The sequence below is a fragment of the Eucyclogobius newberryi genome, unplaced genomic scaffold (assembly GCF_026437365.1).
Source record: "Eucyclogobius newberryi isolate DKJ021-1_F unplaced genomic scaffold, fEucNew1.0.hap1 SCAF_21, whole genome shotgun sequence".
In the NCBI taxonomy this organism is placed as follows: domain Eukaryota; kingdom Metazoa; phylum Chordata; class Actinopteri; order Gobiiformes; family Gobiidae; genus Eucyclogobius; species Eucyclogobius newberryi.
Window position 1 is genome coordinate 14,183,471 of NW_027315846.1, and position 17,223 is coordinate 14,200,693.

General features: G+C 39.2%; 1 protein-coding gene across 1 annotated transcript in view; it reads left to right on the plus strand.

Annotated features, from left to right (window-relative positions):
• The first annotated feature begins 3,425 nt into the window (after positions 1-3,425).
• The window catches only part of LOC140370560 (leucine-rich repeat and fibronectin type-III domain-containing protein 2), a 150,953-nt gene continuing 137,155 nt past the window's right edge, over positions 3,426-17,223 (plus strand). Inside the window, exon 1 of the mRNA XM_072457736.1 lies at positions 3,426-4,036. The gene's annotated coding sequence lies outside the window, so the exon portion shown is untranslated. The remainder of the gene's footprint in view (positions 4,037-17,223) is intronic.

Genomic DNA, 17,223 nt, shown 5'->3' on the forward strand with positions numbered 1-17,223 from the left:
TTATTATCTGTCATTATAGCACTTTTTTGAAGTACAGCTTCTCAAGAGGTGTAACTCCTCCACAATGATCCGGCTCAGGTAACTTCTTTCACCCCAATTTAGATTTGGTTTGCAGTTGTAGTTGGCTTCAAGCAATAATAACTGAGATAAGATTGTAGGTTACAAAAATGTGAAAGTTCCCCGGTGCTGATAAAATAAAAAAAAACACATATAGCGCGTTGAGTATATGGCAATGCGACATATAACTTCAAATATATTGTTATTCACTAGCAAGGACCACGCCACAACAATGAAATACGAAAGAATGTTTATTGATAAGTCATGATGGGTCGATGAGAGATCGATGAGAGCTCGATGAGATGAGAGAGAGAGAGAGATATCGAGAGAGCGAGAGAGAGATATTGAGAGAGAGAGATATCGAGAGAGCGAGAGAGAGATATCGAGAGCGAGAGAGAGAGAGCGAGAGAGAGAGAGATATCGAGAGCGAGAGAGAGAGAGCGAGAGAGAGAGAGCGAGAGAGAGAGAGAGATATCGAGAGCGAGAGAGAGAGAGCGAGAGAGAGAGAGATATCGAGAGAGAGAGAGAGAGAGAGAGTGCTAGAACGATATCGAGAGAGAGAGCGATAGAGCGAGAGCGAGAGCGAGAGCGGGAGCGAGAGAGATCGATGAGATGAGAGAGAGAGATCGATGAGATGGCTGGGTAGAGACTCAGGATGGGGGCTCTGTCTCGGGAACCCCCCCTCCATGGATGGTTATGTGTTAAGGTGACGATGATAGAGACATGGGGTGGGAGGGTGGGGTCGAGAGAGCAGAGGCAACAAGAGATGCTGGGATTGGCCTTTGCATATATAGGCCTTCTGGGTAATAAGAGGCGTGGTTAAAGAGTGGAGGTGTGGTTACTGGGGAGGTAAGAGGTTGAGGCGTGGTCCTGCTCCCGAATCTAAGTTAGCGATTAACATCTCCAACTACACTTATTACTTATAACAATGACTGACAGTTAACAAATGATGCATGTGACTATAAAAGTTGTGTGTATTCTAGATTGACTTATAATAATATAACCCAAGAATATTAATTTGGTCTTCTTTAACTGTTAATCGGTGTTGTATACGTACCACTGCGGACTCTGGTGGTACAAGGTCCTTGAATATTTGCTTGGCTCAATCATTATTCAGAAGGACCTTATCCATATAGAGCTGGTTTAGTCTCATTTTAGACCATGTTTAGTCTTAAATTAGGTCTGATAAAGTGCAGGTTTCGATCTGGTGGTACTCGGAAGGCCAAATGGTGAGAAATGTTATAACCAAAAAGATGAATTTGCTCTTCTGTAACTAGATACTTTCATTTCTTCTATAAGACCACCTTGAGATGTTTCGACTGTCTGTCTGCAGTCACCTTTGTCTGATCTCCTTCTTGGTCTGATAGAGGAAATGAAAGTATTCAACTTACCATCTCTAAGGACATATTGTGACTCCAATGGCCAAGAACGTTAATTCATATTTGCATTGCATTGACGTTATTAGGCTGTTTTTGTGGCATTTAAACTACAAGAGCGTATTATGTGCATATTGTTAATTGAAGGCATTATGTTGATCCTTCCAACAAAACAAATTAATTAGTCTGCATATGTATCAGTCACTAGACGTCGGCTCAGAACAATGACACGTCCTATCCGTCATGCTTTTGTGATTATTATAAGGCTCCAAGCAACAAATCAATCAGTGAACGCTCATTTTACACTTCTCATTTAAGACCACGTGTCTCATGTAATGCAGTTAGATCTGCTCTCTATTGAATCAGCCACACTTCAGCCCGAGCAAGTCGAAGCAGATGAAAGACACTTCGCTACAAGAAATGGGTGTTATTTCGTAACAAACAAGAGTATCATAAATGTCCTTAGAGTAGACTATGAAACAGGAAATATAGCAAAATATGGGACCTTTAAGTTGACACGTTGAAGACAAATAATGTTTTTAGAAATTGCACCAAGCGATACATTGAGTGTGTATTTATGGCAACTAGAGAAACATTTTGGGGATTTACTTCACCCATGTGTGTCTCTACTACTTCACATCACAGAACATAGTTCGACAAGAGGTCAGTTATGATACTTCAGGGTAAAATGGAACTTTAGAAAACATTACATTTAAACCTTCAGGCGGAGATCGTGCAGTATTTTATATTGACTTATTTTTACAGTGGATTAAATAGAAAACTATACTTATAAGTGTATAACATCTTTGTTAGGTACTATGTGATAATTTCATCATAATATAATTAAATAACTGTTTTTACTAATCCATTTAGCTCTACCTCTTAGGGCCATATTAGGGCCACTTATAGAAGGGGGATTGCACCTTGTTTTGTTTGAATATGCACATTCTTTATAAAAAAAAAAAATCAGGCAAATCTGAAAAAAAGCTAATTTGAAGACACCCACACACAGAGTTTTAATTTGGGTCCTATAATAATATGAAAGTCCAATACTGATGAAGATCGATCCAGCCACTAATGCTCTGGGCTGTGGGATCCAGAACGATAGAAAAAAGAACCATATATAAGAAAGAAAGAACCCCCCGTTCTCCTATAAGTGACCATAGTACGCCCCCATAACCTCTGCTACCCTGACTGCTCTTATCCCTAAAGTATTTTTGTACTGTTAATGCCACAATACAGCATCAATATTTGAATTACCCTCTATATGTTTTTTCTTAAAACAAAGTCCCAATTTAGGTTTCTAAAAATAGTGTGAAGAAATTGAGTGAATATCGCTTTAAGGGGATTTGAACAGAGCAGTGCAGATTAATGCCACTGGGGGCAGCACAGAGTCGAGTCTCCAGCCAGATATGTGCGGTGCACGGTGATGGATGTCTGCAGGGAGCGTTTATCATTACATGTATTATGAAATTACGGTATAATGAGGTTATCTTCTTACCCTTTTCCATGTATACATAAACCTGAAAACAATAATTACAAAGAGTGATTGAAAATACATCAACTAATCTCTGTTAGGTAACTTTTTAGATTCCCGGTATTATGAGTGATGCATTCTGCTCAGGTGGAGTGTGAAAGGCAGTCCCAAGGACAAAGGTTCCCTAGTGACATCCCCAGTGTGACAAAGCTGTACAGTCAGAGGCGTTGTATGAGCAAACACACACGGGATAACTTTGCATTAATATAACGTGAGGAAAATAAATAAATATAAATAAATGCATACACTTAAATAACAATGTGTTTAGCAATACCTCTTGTCGCAGAGTGTCATTTGAAAAGATGGAGGAAAAAAAACAAAACACTTTTTCTCTCATTGTAAACGGACAAACAAGACGCAGAGCAGGTCTCTTCTGATTGGCCACTCTCGTGTGTACCTGGCAGCGCTAAACACCGCTAAACGCGCGTTAATCCGCGGCGGCTCCTAATCTTCTCCTGACAACACACTGCTGAAGCCTGCGAGCTGCGGACCGCGCCAAACGCAGCCCCGGATCCACCTCCCGTGCGTCAGCCAAGGACTCGCTCTTACATGCCCACTTGACTCGCGTCTGTCCTGACTCTCTCACGTCCGGCTGGGGCTTGACTTTGACTCGTCCAGTGCAGCGTTTCTCACCACACCGCGGATTTAAGTGGAGAATTATACCTCTAACTTTCCCGGATCTTATTTTTCTGCTTTCCCTGAACGCTGCTTCAAACATAAGGACATACCGCGGCTCCAACTGCGCTCGAGGAGAGACGTAACCGCGCTCCAACATTTTCCTGGATATACACAGACAGTAGTTTGGTTTTGGTTTAGAAACTACAAATGTGATCTGCGCAGTCCCGTAGTGAAGAACCCACTCTGCATGGGTTAAGAATTTATAGAAAAGGAGTTCCTGAAAAAGTGCAAGTGAGAGGAGATGTGCGCCGGGAACGGCAATCTGCTTTGCAGCTTGTCTCCTGGAATTATTAGCAGAGGAACGAGAAGGGAGCGGCTGTAGCTGCAAACAGCACGGGAAGCCAACAGAGCGGAGGGGAGCTACATGGATGCACACCTTTCGATCAAGGTAAGAACTGAGAACGAGCCAGTTGGTCTGTTGTTTGCTTGTATAAGTTAAATTGCATGGTGCATTGTTTGCTGGAGAATTATCTGTCCATATAGGAGTTCAACATTGTGGACTACTAATGCACCGCGTGTGTTGCACAATTAGCTCAAACGAACCAAAGGTTGCTTAGTTGTGTCCCACGCATACTAATCCTGTGCGTGAGCAAACGGAGAAATACGGGGATCGAAGGGAAAGCTGCGAGAGAAGAAGTGGTTCTATATCATTTCAGCTTGATTTCACTTTCTGTGCAGTCCATTCAAATGTTTGTGTTAGGTGTATACTGTGTGTGTGTTTGTATGTATGTATATGTGTGGATAAGCCATCGATCTCTGCCATAAGGCACCGTGGGCAGCACTGCACCGCCACCACCCACTGTAATCAGCCCCTTCCCGTGCGCGCACAGAGCAGTGGGAGCAGGGCACTGACGGGTGGCAGCTATGCTTCCATGCGTAATGAGAGTTCAGCACCATGGACAGCGTGCACAGCCTCAGCCTTGCCTCAGCCTCTTGCCAACACAGCCCGAATGTTTTCAGCCAATGCGCAATTTGCCGCCACAGAGGCTTCACGTCAGTGTTTGTATTGCGTTTCATAAATGTTTTACAAGCAGTTTAAGTGTCATGACGCAAAATGACTCACCAAGTACCCTCTGTGTTGTGTCAATGCATTTGTTTGAGAGGCCTCAAATGCATGGTGGGAAGTAGACATGGCATCAGAAAGAGAGTTGGATATGAACTAAAATAGCTACACAAACTAAAGAAATGCATTTTAGACAAAAAAACGAACATACTTTTAAGAGAACCTTTTTCAGAAACATTGAGAAGACCAAATATGTTCAGCATTTATTGTCTCTTGGTGAAGCAGTGACAGTGTAAACTAAATCTGGTCAAATGCAATAATAACGATAACAACATCTCATGATTTGCTAAATAGTTTTGAATAGAGCTTTATTTGTTGTCCTCACACATTTTCACTTCTCCACTTTATTGGTCGTCAGATATTGGGGTGTGGCTCAGACAACAGCTTTCTCTGTATGTGTAGCACCACTGAGATCATATTCATTGATATTCAGCACAAACATAACTCTAGTACACATTTACACTGTTCTTACTTAGTCTTTGAATGTTTATTTATTAGCAGGTAGATTTCCCCTTACCTCCGAAGCAAAAGCCGACCAATAGGCTTATATTACTATTACAGATTGTGATGGTGGTGTCATTGCTGGATGCCTGGGTGATAAAGCGGGGTTAATGCCTTCTGTCGAGACGGCCCCGTAGAATTGATAGAGACGCTCTGACAGATGAGATAACCTGCGATCACAAGCAAACACGCTATTTACGGCAGCACCAGATGGATGCTGAGGATGCACGTAGAAGTAGGCCGTCTTTACCCTCGGGAGAAGCTCAGGCTGAATAACTGAATGTTGTGTCTTTAATGGAGAATATTAAGAGGGAGAGAAATAGCGGACATTTGAGATGGGATTAATCAAGTGGCCCCAGTGTCATTTGGAAAAGTTCAAAATTAAGTGGTGAAGAACCTTCTCACATTATTCAGGTTGACCGAAAAGCAGAAGCATACATATTGTTTGTGTTTTATTGCATTAAAGTACTGACTAAATAATAATAGAAAAAAAAATAACAGTATTTGAAATAAACTACTACTTCTAAGAACTAAGGTTTTAAACTGAAATAAATCCATTGGTTGCTTGCCAGTGGTGTAGTGCTTGGGTTGTTGCACACGATGGTTGCTGTCACTGGGTCATGGGTTCAATTACCGGCCTCAACTGTTCAACTTCAACAATTTATTAGATCCCCGAGGGGCCATTATTTCACAGACAGTTCCGACAGGGAGGCTCACGCAAAAACATGAGGATAAAAAAAGAATAGTTACCTTCAGCAAGTGTGATAAAACAATATAGTGCATCCTTGACTGAAATAGTGAATGCATTTAACTTATAATTCATTTAATTTGTCCTTCACTTAGTAACCCCTTCTTAAGAGGAGTTTAGACGTCACCTGCAGAGGAGGTGTGGGATCTGCCAGGATTTATTTTGCTTTTTTAACCAACCTAGAGTTAAGTTAATTATTAGCCAAATGTATGTACCCTCTCTCTTCCTATTTCTCACAGCGGCTGTGCTGTTTAGTGGAACCTTCAGGCCCGAAAACAAAATAATACAATTATTAAACCATGGTGATTCTTTTTGATTTGCACTGCATTAAGATGTATTTATTTGGAGACTTTCTAGCTTAGTGATTGAAAGCTTTTACCCCTAAACTAAATCATCTGTAAAAGTTCAAATTCAGATTTAGGCATTATAATCAGTACAAGACTAAGACTAAGAATTAAACTAAAGCTTAACTGGAAACTTACTGGCCTATAAACAAAATTAAGTCTACTGTCTAATCTAGATCTAAACTCAAAATGTGTTTCAAATTTAAATTCCAAAAAAAAAACATAAAAGATTAATGTTCCTAATGGCTCATAAATATAAAAAAGAAATTCTCCAAAACAATAGCAGTTTGGAAAATGGATGCAATGAACCACAGAGACCACTCTTCTAAAATGTGTTTGAGCTACTGTAAAATCCTGAGCTTTATTGGGGAACGGGACACCACTGTGGGGCATTTACACCTCAAATTGTTGTTTATTTGAGAGAGGCAGCTCCCAAATGACTTTAATCACAGCCCGTGTTGTCAGTGCACGGGGCTGCTGGCGTTCTTGTGTTCCAGCCGCTGTGAGAAGCAGCATATGTACCAACTGAACCTGACACTTCATGCAGAGAGTGCCGAATCAGCTGCTGGGGTGGAGCCCGGAGATTTGCACGCTCTTCGGTGTCACTGGGTTTGTTACATAATGAGGTGGCCCTGGAGAGAACTTTACAGCCTGTGTTTGGTTTTGATCAAAAATGCACTGCTGTTGAACCATGCCAAGTGTAAACATGGATGAGATTTTTTGTGATGACGGATTTTAAATAGTAATCAAGGTGTGAATAGTGATAATGGCACCCAAGTGTAATTCAGAGGAGAAGAAAAGGCCAAAATTCCATAAGTTCTTAAATAGCCAAATAGAGTACTGAGCTGTTCAAATTGCAGGGACAAGCAGTTGGGCTGTTGCTGCCATGTTAAAGCATTAACAGTGCATCAAAAACTGCATAGGCAGATTCATTTACTACCTCTTTTGTTCTGCTTTAGTTGGCACACGCAGACAAACGAAACACAAACATGTGAATGATGTAAAGCAGGTTGTATTCAATGTGCAAATTCAATTAAATGGCAATAGTTTAGTACAATTCTGATAAAAGTTCATTTAAATTCCATTCTCACTGTTCATTTCATTGTTATACTCTTGAAATATGATAGAACTGGGCTGCCGCAGATATGTGCAATCATACAAGGTCATTCTCCTTGCAATTAGCTTATTATCTAATTTGGCCAGTTTAAAGAACATTTTTATTTCAATTCATAAACAGAACCTATCTGTGCCCACAGTGAGTGAATTCTGGAGGTTCCACATAAGACCTGTCCATACTGGGAATGAGAAAGACTTCTACATGTCCCCGGGGCTTTAAACTGTAAAGCCCTGTCACTCTCATAATCATCCTCATATTCCTCTGTCTCTATCACAGATTTACGATTACCAGCAAAACACACTATATTTCTCCTTAGTGTCTTTCTTATGTGCTTTACTTCCCTGCTGGAGCTCTTTTCACCCAGAGACTTTGCCTGCACTTGTACATCAAAGCCGGTCTCTGAAGTAGGAGCCCATTGTGCAGTCTTGAGGCCCACAGCGGCGTCAGCTCCTTGGCTTTCTGTAACACAAGTCGCCCCAACATTAAGATGTCACTGCTGACTGACCAATACGGCCACAGGGACAGGGCTGCGGATGTGTAACATGAGAATACTTTAAGACAAGGAGATATATTTGGAGCAATAATTATGGATCAGGCATCGGCTACATTATGTCTAGGAGGACACTCAAAGTGTTCATAAATATGTTGTTCCCTGAGCATAGCGCACATGCCTAAATCAGACTTGGTGCCAATTGGGCTGTAATTTATGGAATGTCTGAGCTAGTCTATATTTGCACTCATAGCAATATTTGTTGGTAATTCTATACATTTAATGCTCTTGTGTCTTGTGTTGCAGTACTACCTCTGATATTACACATATATATTTAAAGTCTACTTCTAAGTAATCTTCCACATACCTCCCTATAGAATTATGAGATTCAATTAATGTACTCATATATTCTTGTTCCTGTGTCATTTATTGTACATTATATCCAAATTCTATAGAGTTTGGTGCAATTATGAGAATTTTATTACAAAAACAGTTTCCATTTTAAAGATTCCCTTATAAGGCATTATGAGGTTCTACTTGCCTAAACATATCAGCAATTAGTAAAAAAAGATTCAGTTGTATTTTCCCCAAAAAACTGACTACAACTGAATCACACCTGGACAAATGAGGCATCACGCCACCAATCAGAACTAAGAATAACTTTGAGTTGAGGTTCCATCTTTGTGAAGTCTCTGTGCACTCATTCCTGAAGTCATTGACACTGAACATTCTGTAAATCTCCCTGTTTGATTATGCACTTAATCATTTTAAAGACAAGTTTTAATCTTCCTTTTAATATGGCTTGTACAAGTAAAACATAGTTATCTGTTAAACGAAAGCTTGCAACTAAAGAGGATTGTTTCTACTTATCTACTCTGTTATCTGGATACTTTTATGTTTTTTGTTTCATAAATTAAAGTTATTATACAGGTCATGGTTAATCATTTAATCATGTAAGTCAAATTGTCGAAATGTTTCACATTTTCCTTTTAAATGTATATAAAGTATTGTCTAAAATGGTTGTTTGATTGAAAATAAGTATATCACTAGAATATACATGCTTGTATTTGACATGTTTTGTAGATTGAACATTACAGTTCCAAAGGAATAATAATAATTCAGAAAGGTTCTATCTACAAATGATTACTTACTTAAACAGCTAGAAATTAAACTTAAACTCCAAACCGAAGTATTTACTTAATCTACTTCAGAATTATGGATCTAGAATGACCTCTGCTCTCTTTTCATTATACTATAAAATACAGTGTGGGTCCTACAACAGCTGCGGTGCCTTATTTGCTCTGTTTTGTTCTAAAAGTGTATGAGTTGGCCTTTTCCTCTCCCCCTGAGCCTGCACTGTTGTAGCTGTGTGTTTTGGGATACAGTAGCTCCTGTCATTTAATGCTGTGTTCATTCATCATAGTCAGCAGTTCAGCCCACTCATGCTGCACGATTTCCAACTTTTCTTTTAAAAGCCTCCGTCTCCAGGCCCCACAGCTCACCGGGCTTAGAGACTGAGGGCTCCTGTGAGGTGGTATTGGAGGAACAAGAACTCCAAAAACATTCTGCTTACAAAGTTTGGTAGATGTGACGGAAGAGAAGGATGTCAAAATGTGTTTCTGAAATGTTGATCTCAGTCTCACGCTATCAGCTGTTTTAGCTCTGTGTGTATAAGTGGGGCTCATGTTGCGTTCATGTGATCTCAGAAGATTTGAAAATAAGCATGAACACCAACCTCGGACGGATTTTCAACTCGGAAAATAATGTAAAATTGCTATACTCCGAATTCTTGACTTTACGTCACAGTAACAGGACTTTGTTTGGAATTGGAGGACAACATGGACACTCATTGAGAGGGATTTTGTTTTATATTACACACTGATAGTTCTAGCTTCTTTATTTACAAAGTAGCTGGAACCATCAGTGTGTAATATAAAAACAAAATCATGTTATAGCCAATACAACGTTGTCAGATGACTATGTAGATATTGCCAAAATCCTATGATTGCAGCATGAGCCTCGCATGATGTCAGAGGCATTGATGTCACGTGCCTCTCAAAATGCAGTGGCTGAGTTTCACCACAGTTGGCGGCACTCAAAGCTGTGAATTAACATAGTTTGCTCTAAAATGTCCAAAAAAAGGACTAGCTGGAGTAAAGACTGATATAAAAACTAACTGTATCAATCCATTGGTCTGTCTTTGTGGTGCTGAAGAGTTTGATGATGATTGTGACCAAAACTAGATCAACAAATGATGAACACGTTTATGGAAAATATGTAGCATGTCCTGGGTTTATAGTTGCATCTGCAGTGACTTTGCAACACACTAGCTCACATCTCGCGGCGCAGGTGTGTCCTGTTCTTAGAGTAGGATCCTTTCTGAAGACGACTCAGTTCTCTTCTTTCTGGGACAAGTCAAATTCTTCCACACAAAGGCTGTGTGAACCTCTCACCCCTCTGACTCACTCTGAGAGCTCTTCTGTCACTGAAATGGGGTGCAATGTACCCTTCTTGTTACAGTCATTTTCAGAGAACAGTCGACATTGATCTCACCCTTTCGCTTTTGTGTTAACTAGCTTCATGCTGGAAAGGACGTTCAGAGCAGTTTAATCACCAGGTGTCCACATTTTTCTTCCATAACGCATAGTAAAGCAAAAAGCAACATACTTTTATACTCTTAGAAAGGTACCGTATTTTCCGGACTATAAGTCGCACCGGAGTATAAGTTGCACCAGCCAAAAAATGCATAATAGAGATGAAAAAAACATATATAAGTTGCACTGGAGTATGAAATGTGGTTGCAAGTGTGGAGATAACTAATAATATCACATATAAGTCGCTCTGGAGTATAAGTATATAAGTATAAATATATGTATATGTCACACCCCGGCCAAAACTATGAAAAAAGGTGCGACTTAATACGGTATTACATATATTTTCTTGCATTTTTGCTGTGGTTGTTTGTGTAAATTATGTAATTGCTCATAATAGTGCTGACACTTGTTGCCGAGATGAAATTGTACTTACCGTATTATAATGGTCTAAGGTGGATTTTCTTCAACATCTTCTGCTTTGTGCCTCTAAAAACCCACCATTTCACTAGATTGTATGTCTTGACAGTTGAAAAATTGTCTGCAGCTTCAGGCTTCGACCTCTTTCACCACAAGAACCAAACTCTTAATGAAACCCTGCCTTCAATCTGAATCTTAAATTTTCGACAGAAGCATCGCTACTTTTTTACAGAACGATAGAAAAGTTTTTATAGTCTTTTATAGAACGTACAGTAAGAAATGATGGTAGCATTATCGTAGCCTTTGCCATTTTTTGTGAACACATTTTACCGTCTATACTGGATCGTATCATCTAACGCCGCAAGATTATAATACGTCCAGATACTTTGTAGAGCTATAATAGTAGTCTGCTGTGGTTGTGCTGCTGCAGTCCAAGCGGGTCCATAAATCATTTTAATATTGTATTAAAACCAGACCTGGCAGGAAAGTTTTTGAATCACCAACTGCTGACAGCGTGGCGCCGCTTGTATATCCAAAACGACACATCGATATTTTAGGTGCTGTTGATAAAATACACAGTTTTTTTTTTTATTTAGGGGATAAAAAAAAGCCTTATGCTGTTTTTCAAAATATCAAAAACATAAAGCCCTTTCCATGATGTATCAAAATATGCCATTGTATTGACGTGAACAGCAGAGTGCAGCAACATTTCTACAACTTCTGTTATTCTGTTAATAATACTACTACTACAGTGCCTGTGTAGAGTTCCAAAGCTAAAGAAAATGATATTCTTGAATTCTTATAAAGCAGTGACTCACCAGGTCTCTGTCAGATGAACTGAAGAAGCGACTTGGATGAGCGGTGAAACGTCTTCACTCTTAAAACCTTTGTCCTTTTAGTTTAAATTGGAGCTGGAGACAGGTCAGAATTATACTGTATATAGTTTGTATTCTTTATTCTCAGATAGCGGTTTACAAATACAGGGCTCGCTATTAGAACAACTTATATTTTTGTGTGGGTCCGTGTGAGAAGGCCACTGCGTCGTTTATTTGAATCTGGTCCCGACTCCTGACAATTTGTGACTTGACTCTCATTCCCAGTTCACGCTACACTGTCTTGTCTAATAAAACCTACAGGCCAAAATATCCTTTAGAAAATAAACTACTACAACTACTATTCCCATCCACTTATTTGTTTTTGATGTTGCAAAAGTTAGATACATGTACACACATTGTTATACCACTAGAGAGCGAAATATTTAATAAAACAATCATTCCACAGTAATGTATGGGATTAGTTATGCCAGACCTCCACAAAGTAGCACTGACTTTGTAACGTCTTTATATTTCTGACCCAGTTGGACCTTAATTTGACAACAGTTTCTGAGAAGGAGAAGATGATCGCTTCCATTGCATCTATTTCTTTTACAATGTTTATCCATTCTGACACTGTGGGAGGTTCAGGAAGAAGAGATTCCCCTTTTAGCAGCTGAGGTTGAGGTTCCAAAAATATATTCATATATTGTGACAGGTTATTAAATATCCATAAAAAGAGGGTTTTACTGTCCATACTGTTACGGAAGCTAAATTAGACATTTCAGGTTGACAGGTCAGAATTCTGGTAGAATTTGATGCTCATGACAAAGAAAGTCTCTGTAATTACTAGGCCTGTCCACATAATACCCCCCCCTGCCATTGGTTGCAACCTATATAACTTCTCAATTAAACCCCGTCATTCACACAGAACAATGAAGATAAATACTATATGAATGAAAATAAATGGCCAATTTGCAATGTGTACAATGGCAATGATTGACAGTTCCATTGGTGGTTTTCATTTATTTTTTTATTTTCATAGCGGAATGTAATGCTCCTTATTTGCACATGTATTTCCTTTACACTTGTGCTGGTCTGGTTTGGTCTTGTGCGGGTTCAGTCCCAGTTCGGTGTGTTGGCAGTGCAGTAAAGATCTATCTCTCAATGCGGCGACGCGCAGTGGGCCCCAAGGTTAGCCACAAAAACTGTTTAGCTTTGGAGATTTCAAAATGAAAAGCTCTCTTCTGCTTTCAAAATATAGTGATAACATTCAGGCTCTGCTGGCGACGCCGTGACTGAGAACATGCTTATCTTGCTAAAGCCAACAGCCTCCTGAAGGACTAGACACGAGAAGCAGCAAGGAATCATGGTCTGTGGGAAAATGGAAGAATACACAAGTAAAGGGGATAGAGGTTATGTGGATGTATATTTCTTATTATTCCTCGATTCTGCTGTTAAGGCTGTGAGCGTCATGGCCAGATCTGAAATGTCACCTGCCAATCTCCACTTGTGTTTACATTAAACTGCTGTAGATCCGGCTGCCATTGAGTTGTCATCAGGGAATACAGAGATGACAAGTGGTTGTCCTGTGGCGAAGCTGCTGATGTCATTTTAATGGAATGAGTGATATTAATACAATATTTACAAAATGATCAATTTCTTAATACTGGCTAACACAATAATCAACATAATACACATTTTATCATAGCACCAAGGTCCATCAGGTTTTTTATATGAAAATGTATAGATTTTATTCATGATTTTCCTAATTTTGCCTTGGTTTGGTCTTGTCACTGCTAAGTTTTATTGGACAGTTTAACTACTACATTAAGGCAAGAACATATTTGTTTCAATATTACTGAATAAAATATCGAAATATTATCGTTATTGTGGTAATCCATATCACAATGTTTTTTTAAATCACCCCTAATATATAATACCATAGCATAAAAGTAACATAATGCCCCTGTATTTAATAGCAATCACACATAGTAATAAATTGTGCCTTTTTACATAATCACAACAACCTCTGGCCATTTCTAATATTGACAGAAAATAAATAAAAGTCTTTGAATCTGAATTGAGAACGCTTCTTTAATGCAGGGTTAAACATCTTAAACTTAGAACCAGTCCAGCTAACCACCTTATAGACCTCTGTTCCTATTACATTCATGTAGTATTATGACAAATAGAATTAGCAACAACAAATGTAAACAAGTATAATAGTTCAAACCCACATTAAAAATGCACACATTTGTTTGTTGATGTAAAATCGTAAAACGCCATTAGTTAACACATTTTGTGAAGTTCTTTCCTCATAGTTCTTGTGAGAGAAAACTTGCAGAAGTGAATTGCTGAAGCATCTCTACTAATTGGTTCTCCCGATGTATTCTTTTCCAAGTTTTTGTGCCCTATTATAAATTACAGCCATTAAGAAGACAATGTCCCAGTTTGGCTTGAAAGCCGTGTCTCCACAGCAGCGTGCTTGATAAATGGATTGCAGGTCTCTTATTCTGAGTGTTCTGGTTTGCCTCGTCTTCGGTGATGGGCTCTGTCCTTGTCACACAGGCCTGTGTCTCTGTAAGTCAGCTGCATGCTTCCCTTGGCACCACTACAAATGTAAATCGCTTTTCACATCTTTATTGGAAATGCTGTCAGACAGTTTCTCACCAGACTGCCTACAGTTGACAATTGTTCTCCACACATGCTCTCTGTGATGGTGCATTTGTAATTTCTCCTTTGGAAATGTTTATGTGTTTCATTAAGAATTCTGCACTTCTAGAGCTTGCCATTATAATAACACAGTTTACGTGCAATTGGAGGACTGTTATGGGATGATATAATTGAGTCTTAAAACTCAGAATTGTATTCTGCAAAAAATGTCCACTTGCTCATTAAATGTAAAAAAGTACACACACAAAACAACATCATGTTTTGAGGATGTTTGGTTCAGAGGCCTACAGATATTTTATTAACACACTTTGGAACAGACATTTTGGAACGTTGTTAAGAAATATAGTTTTATAGTTATAATTTACAACACATCTTTAAACCATAGTAGTGAATACACTTCACTGGCAGGGCTCCTTTTGTAAAATCCAAAGATATGGTTTGGCTCATAAAAACGTGCTAATTGCTGTTGATTCTAATTAGTGTCAATATTGGGGAAAAAAATACATGAATAACTTTTTCCTGGCTAAAATTGCGAATCTTTTTACAGATTCTTGAACACATCCTCTCAGCTGACAATGTGATACACCGGGTGCTGGAGTTTCACATGATTACATAAAGTCGTGTAATTGTGTACTAATTAGCTTTAGTAAGCTGCTGGCAGGCATGCATTATGGTGCTCCCAAAATAGTTCCAAATTATGACACAGTGTGTGGCGGCCTTCAGTCATCAATTATTAAATTTGCCTTTTTTATCGTAAATTTTGCCCTTGTTTGGTCACTTTTATACTGAAAATAAACATAATTTCAACAATAAACCTCTTAAAACAGACTCCAGGTAGATTTATTTGTTTTTAATGGTTGTACTAAAAATAAGCCTGAAGCACAAATAGGGGTGGGGGAGGGTACACAAATGTAACACGTCTATCATAAATGAATGTGATCTAAATCTATCTCCATTTTCATCATGATTCATAGTATTTGTATAATGCCAGCTTCAGCTTCTTCAGAAAGTGCACTCTCTCCCTCGCTCAGGCCTCTGGGGGGAGTGGAGGGGGAAACATGTTTGTTTTTAAGCACAGAGCTGAATGCAACGTCGAATACTGGGATCACGACATGACAGTTCCACCAAAATAGCATGTTGTCACAGAAATCAGACCATGATTTGATTTCTATGAACATATCGCCCAGCCATAAGCACAAACTACTTCAGTCACTATATTTCAACCGATATATTTAGTTCAAATGTATTTAAAAAAGAAGTAATAGAAGATTAGTGCACTAATAAAATAATAGTTGCAGCCCTAGTCAAAAAGTATATTCAGATATATTAATAATATCATATTGTGCAGCCCTAATGTTAACCAACGCAATAACATCTTCACAAAAACATCTGTACTCTTGGCAATTTTATCTCTTGTTTTGGTGTGTTTGTTTAGTCTCTTGTGTCATAAACATTTAAAAGAGCGAGGTGAACCGCTGTAGTTTATAAAAAAAATATACGTTTTTAGGAGCCACCGTTTCAAGTCGGAAAACTCTTTGGGGGATGAAAAGTCAACTTTTTGTAAATAGCCATGTTTCTGGAAGAACATTCAGCCTTGCAGCCCATTGCTTATTAACTCCAAAACAGCATTTTGTAGAGGCCATTAATATCTGTTTTGCATGTACGTAGTTCAGAATCAGATTGCCGTTGCCAATGGACAAAATTCACAAACACAGTTGCTGAGTGAGGGTACCATTAATGTCAAGTGGAAAGGCCTAATCAATCCATTTGCTTGCGCCGGCACCCGAGGTGTGCTCGGGTGTGCTCAGCGGTGTTCGGTCAGTGGGAGACTAGTGCCTTTGCTAATGGTCCACCAGTCATAGGAAACACCCAGGTCATTTTCTGTAACGCTGTAAGCCAGAGGAATTGGGGCAATTATAATGTTTCATACCAATAAATGGGCACCAACATAAAGATCAACATAACAAGCACCTTGTATTTGTGACATCGGTGGCAAAAATATGCAAAATAGAAACATCAATTCAGCGCCTGGATCTGACAATAACAAGCATTGGCCAAATGAATGTGCACGCGCAAAGTGTGCAGGAGCTAATTGAATCATTTTTCAAATACCCTTATTCAGGGTCTAGTTTTGTATTAGTATGAATGGCTCTAATCCATAAATAGTGATATACTAGATTACTAGATACATTTTCCTCTTAACATCATGTAGTCTATATAGTGAACATTGTCACTGATTGAACTTTCAATCGTCTGTCAAAGGAGTTTTCAGTTTGAGCCAATTCCTTATTGGTTGTGCTTCAACTCTGGCCAGAATTTAAAACCCTAAACTTAGGAATTCACAGTCATAATTACTGTTGTATTAATGTTTTACTTTTATTTAACAAGAATAAGAAACTCTAACCCATTTCACATACACTCACAGACAATCAACAAAAAGTGACAGTCTTAAAAAGATTGAAATATTTGATTCATGTTTATTTAAATAATTTGAAAGAATCCAATGAAATCAGCTCATTTAATTTTAACACTCTTTGGAGTTCATTCCAAGACTGCACTGCCCTGTGAGCGTCCTGGGCCTGGGCGCTGGAGCAGGTCCTGAGAGCGCAGGTCCTGAGAGCGCAGGTCCTGAGAGCGCAGGTCCTGAGAGCGCAGCCTGAGAGTGGGCTGTAACTGCTGCTGCTCCTCACTTCTGCTGCTGCAGCTGGAGATAAGCCAACATCAACCAAGAATAGATTTGGAAATCATAAGATACCAGTCTTTCAATCTGCTGAGGGCCAAGGAGGGCCAACTCACCCGGGCATACAGAACAC